This window comes from Schistosoma mansoni (assembly GCF_000237925.1).
Source record: "Schistosoma mansoni, WGS project CABG00000000 data, supercontig 0125, strain Puerto Rico, whole genome shotgun sequence".
NCBI classification, from domain to species: domain Eukaryota; kingdom Metazoa; phylum Platyhelminthes; class Trematoda; order Strigeidida; family Schistosomatidae; genus Schistosoma; species Schistosoma mansoni.
This window is the reverse complement of record NW_017386034.1, coordinates 184,904-190,903: the sequence shown is the minus strand read 5'-3', so window position 1 is coordinate 190,903 and position 6,000 is coordinate 184,904.

Genomic DNA, 6,000 nt, shown 5'->3' with positions numbered 1-6,000 from the left:
TATTTACTTTCAGTGACTAAAACATAAGTAAAGTACTGATAAGCTGATGAGATTCTAAATTATCCATGATAAATAGTACTTACAAATGAAATGTGTTAATCATAAGCTGATGTGATAGGTTTTATTCGGTGTCATAACAAACTGTTATGGCACCTTATTTGTAATGTACATATATTGGAATGAATATGAAAGGTGACAAAAATTATTTCTCTAGAATACTAAAGATTCTATAGTAATTTAACAAGTTTGAATTATTGTCATTTATTGGACAGTTCAAGAAAGTAAATATCATAACGGTAAGTAAGTCTGTTCCTATTTCTTTTGATCTCCTTATTGAAGGAAGTGTAAATGTCGTTTTGAATAATAAATTCTATTCTTGAAAAATCACATTTCTGATAATTTTATGTATAAATGTTATTTTAGTAAGAACCAGCTAAGCTTATGTACTGAAGTTCTCATTTGTATTGCTAATCACATGGATACGTTTCTTATTTAAGATATTAGCAAACGATGTAATGACAGGAATTAGAAAGTGATTTTAATAACAGAAGAGGTTTTGAGGATATTATAGTAATTTTAATAGTTGGGATTATGAATCAGTTGAAGCTAGACCACCATGTAAAACATATGCTCACTAGTGACTGGCTTCAAGAGGTGTTTCCTGGAGTTCTAGTGGGAAGCAGTGACCAGTGGAGTTCAACCATGTCTGTTGTGAGATAGTATTTCACTGAAGACAATGGTGGATGTGTCGCTCAATTTTGTGGATTGGTTGCAGTTAGACATAAACACCATTGGATGCTGGCTCAGTGGTCTAGTGGTGAAGCACTCGCTCACGAGACCGATAAGTCCTGGGTTCATATCCTTTGAGGAGAGATCGTGGATGCGCACCGCTGAGGAGTCCCAGAATAGGACGAAACGGCCATCCAGTGCTTCCAGGTTTTCCATGTTGGTATAGCTTCATTTGATTTTAATAACTTAAATATCTCTATTTTCAAGAGTTTACTCGTGAAGCATGAAATCCAAAAAGGATCATTAGTAAATTTTGATAGAGAAATATATGATAACAATACTATAGAGCCAAAGTTTTATCCCAGTTTTTATTTATTATTTTACATTTTGAAGTAACCTTTTTTTATTCTAGAAGATATTTGCTACTAAGTAGAAGTGTGTCATTTAACTCAAAATCAAGTTCATTGCTACTTTATTTCACTTATAAATTTTTCGGATAATACTAATATATTAAATTCAATATACGCATTAAAAAACGCAACAAGTCATTCAGTTAAAGAAATCTTTCCCATAAAATCCAATTTTAAAGCTTTACAGCACTATCTAACTATAAATCAATCAATATGAAGAAAATTTCACGTGTCGGTTATAATTAGACACTTGAATACATAACTTAGCTAAGTTCATAAACAAGCAAATGTTTGTGCATAATATTAAATAAGCATCTTAAGTATTATTATTATTAAACGAATTGAACAATTGTAAATGTGTATTAATCAATTGTGATTAGAAACATATTGAAGAAATTTGAGATTGTAGTATCGGTCTATATGTTAAGCCCATATACTTTATTCTAGCTACTGGCCAAGCTAATTCACCCATCCATTATGAGTCATATTTTGATCTTGTTAATTATTCGCTTATTAACCTTGACTATATTTTTATATGAGCGTATATGTGTACCCCTCGTATCCTATTCATCATATGTCTGTCATTCATTTTCATCTGACTATAAATGTTGAGTAATGCTTGCTCATAGCGAGTTGGCTTCCCCGCCATCTCCAATACGCATTGTCTTTCGCTTCGCTTTCGAGTTGGCTTACCAGCCATCTCCCATGCATGTCATTTTTACTTCGCTCGCTAACATTTGCTCATGTGCTCACTGCCTTCTAGCTTATGTTATTTGTCAAATAAAATGTAGTTGCCGCTTCCCTTTGTCTTCTGATATTATACACCGTTCAGATTGATATAATAACGGTTATCGAGACGATCGATTAACGAAGCACGCCACTACAAGATCAAAGGAAAATACTACACATGACTTTACCAAGCTAATTTTAAATGTTAGAGGATTAAGCTCTCGAAAGTTTGCTTGTGTTTTCTTAATTGTCTATATGTAGTTTGTAGTTGATATTAGGTAGTGAGTCTTAGGGGAAATTATCTTCATTTTCAAAAGATTAATAATATGAATAATTTCCCGTCTCTCTTATATAATACGATTGAAAGAAGCTTCAGAATGAAGTAAAGTGTGAACTGTAGTGATTCGCCCTCTTAAATACGTTGTCAAGATGCATATTACCTCGCCTAAGCAAGATTGGTAATAAATAAAAGACTGACAAAGTAGAACTGGGGTCCTTTTAAACTATATTTGAATATAGATAAAGCAAATACCTACAGAAAAACTATATATCACAAGCAGTGAAAAATAAACTATATTTTGTTATTAATAATGTAGTGGCTTAGCTTCGTCAATCAATGACTTCTGTAACCGTTATTATGTTTATCCCACGGTGTTTGAAATCAAAAGGCAATAAGAAGCGGCGACTACAGTTTATTAGTGGACAGCATGGATGATAAAGCTATAAGCACATCGAGTGAATTTGAAGCAGAGAGAAGAATGTGTGTATGCGAGCAAATGCAGAGGCGAATTTAAAGTCAAATAGAACCAAGGTGCAGCTAGGCCAGGCATACATATATACATGGGGAAAGGAATGAATCATTGAGCGGTATGTATGCTATCAACATTTTGGCCACAATCTATCATGTGATCAAGCGTACACGATTATACAGATATGACAGTGATCATAATAGTGCAAAGAAATATGTGACTTGTTACTGTTCGAATAATATTGTCTGTCAAGTAAGTTTATAAAACGGCTCAACAAAATTTAGCCATAATCGAGATTGATTGTAGGCGAGTTGCTATAGTATTGCCATGTTAGCATTAATGAAATGCGGTAAATCATTTCATCAATGATACTCTTTACCCTTAGATTTTGTGATAAACGAACTACCACCCATTGGATTCGAATTTTATAATTAGTAATTTTAAATTCCAGCTTATGTGTTGTGAATGTTCCTATCAAAATCTATTGAAGTTAATCATGAAGTTATGAGTTTTAATAGGGACTAATTCAAACAAAAACTTTCTTGACTGTATACTCTAATCAGTTGTGAACTAATCTGTTAGAATAGGAATACTGAAAGAAGACTAAATCTTGACATAAGAGAGAAAAAGTGAAATATGATTTAACATTTCTCTTAGTATTATTAATTAACTCAATAATTTAAAATTAATCCCTAGCAGTTGATTAAACTTTTCATTTTAATTCCAGATGAATTTCAACCAAAGGCAAACAGGTAAACATTGACTATTTAAACTTCTTTGTCGTTCAAGAAAAATACAAATAGACTTCTATGTTGATATAGTAAAATGATCCATAGTAAACAATTTATTTAAGTAACAGTATCTATTATACAGTATTAGTTATAGGATATTTGATATGGTTTGGTTACAACAGAGGACTAACAATCTGCGTGAGTTCGTTAGTTCTAAGTGATACATGACGTGGTTTTTAAGGTAAATACTTGACATTCCAGGATGTTGGAACCTTGAGCTGTTAGCAGTATTAACTTGAGTTTACACTTAACCACTAACTTTTCATCAGAAAATATGCAGCAAGAAGTGTTGAAATAACTGCAACATTTCTTTCTGTACTAACTTACATTCGCTATAAACCTTACCAATATAAATTGTAATGAGAATTACCATAGTATGATTTAAAAGACTTACTGTGAAATAAAATTGGTAGCTAAATTGATGAAACTTTTGAAATCCAGTAGCATTTTATCTTGAACATATTCTGCCAAGACATATTGATGATTGTCAAGTAATTATTTTTGAGCATAAGTAAATAACCAAATTTTCAATGTAACTCAGCTTTAAACAGTTGTTAGAAAGCCGACTACATAGTATTTTTAAAAAAGTATCCCTTCGATTTTATAGTTTATATTTCGATCTAGGATGTCTCAACATGGCATCCAGAAAGAAGTACATTAACAACAATATTAACTTATGTCGTTCGAAAATGGCAGGACTGTAAGTCAGGAGAATAGTTGTTCAACATTCAAAATTCACTGTAATCAGACTATTATAATTAGCCATAGTTCAGTGTCGGCAAATTAAATTAGTCAAAACATTCAGTTACACCTTCCGATAAACTGTGGTCCCGAAAATGTTCGACACTTATGCTCTGATAGGTTTTGAAAAAGACCTAGAGATGCACGCTTACTTTTTTTTTGTTAATGGATTGATAATTTTTAGGTGACTCATAAATACGAGAAAATATTGTCTATTAAGCTTACGCATTTGTAATTTGTAGCACAATACTAAGTAGAGTATGGTATGTTTAGTTATGCTTTTGTAACCATTTTTATGCATTAACGAGAGTTGTTCAAACAAAATTTTACAATGATAATAATTTCCCAATAGACTTGTAGTGAACGAGAACTCCGATAGTTAAAAACAATTTACCGTTCAAGTCTTAAATAGTGTTTTGGTAAAATATGAAAAGCATACATTAAATACAATATTTGCACATCTTTCTCCAGTTGTCCTTTACATGCTTCATGATCCTCTCACTTCTGTTTCATTGCAATTTTTCTCTGTCTCCCTTCTCATTCTCTTCAGTTCAGTCTTCTGCTGGCAGGCATTCCACATTCGGTTGCTGCTACTTATGTCTGTCAATATAAGTAGCGTAAATCATGGACTTTTATTTATTTATCTGGATTCATGTTTATAAGATCTTAAATGAATAAACCCTTGAAAACTGTATAGTTTAAGTTACAATTATCCCAAGCCTTTACGGAGATAATCTTGGACATAGAGTTGATGTGGAGCTATGAATAAAAAATGGATGATACTCTTATCTTTCTACTTTGTTTTTCGCCATGCATCATAAGTAGTGAAAATAATCGATAGAAATAAGTAAATCCAACATTAAATGTTCTAATTAAATTAAATCCTGTTTGGGCCTGTATCAGTTCGACTTGATTCAGAATAGAGTATCTCTTCATGGTGGTCACTTAATGACCATTTGATTTACACTACTAAGCTGAGTGTCAATTGAAGTCCGTGAGTGCTACACATCCACCTTTAAGGTACTTACTAACTTACTCCTGTTGCTCGTCATGGAGGAGTATTGACCACCAACCAGCATTCTACATTCAACTCTGTCCTGGGCAACCTTTTCCAGTTCTTTACATTTGGTATTCATTCTTTTAGTGTCTGCTTTGAGTAGTATGCTCTGTTTTTTTATATTAACTGATTGAAGAATACTGACTGAAATTATTTTATTGCATTTTAACTTTTAACATATTTTCAATTGTTCATATATCTTTTGTTTATTATAGGCAATTATTCAATCATTGTTTTCTAACTTTTGATAATTTGGCTAAAATTATTCAAAATGATCATGCATTGAAATAAAAGTGAATGATCTTAAGTGAACTTATTGACATATGGGGAAAGTCAGTTTTATCATTTATTTTTTATAGAAAAAATGTTTTTATGTTGTTGATATTTCAATATTCATTCAAAAATAATCAATGAATTTAGCTAACGTCATTCGGCTCAGCTTCAGTGTCTGTATTTTCTTTTGTAACTACCGAATTTATCCATCTGAAAAGTACGATTGGAAAAATAACAACAATAAATTGATAGGAGTTGCAACCAAGATAATGAAAAACTTCGTAAGTGAGGGCCAAACACAGAAAATCTCCTGTATTACTAACGACGATATACAGTGGTCAATACCAGACGTGGCTAAGTTTCAGACATTTTCACAAGTGTTTGAGAGGATTATGATAATAATGGTAGTTGTTTTCACTGCTCATTTTATGGTTCCATGTTGATCATTAATTGAGTATCGTGTAATGGACCTCCGTGTATTTTGTCTGTTTGAAACATATAAGATTTAAATATCATTTCAT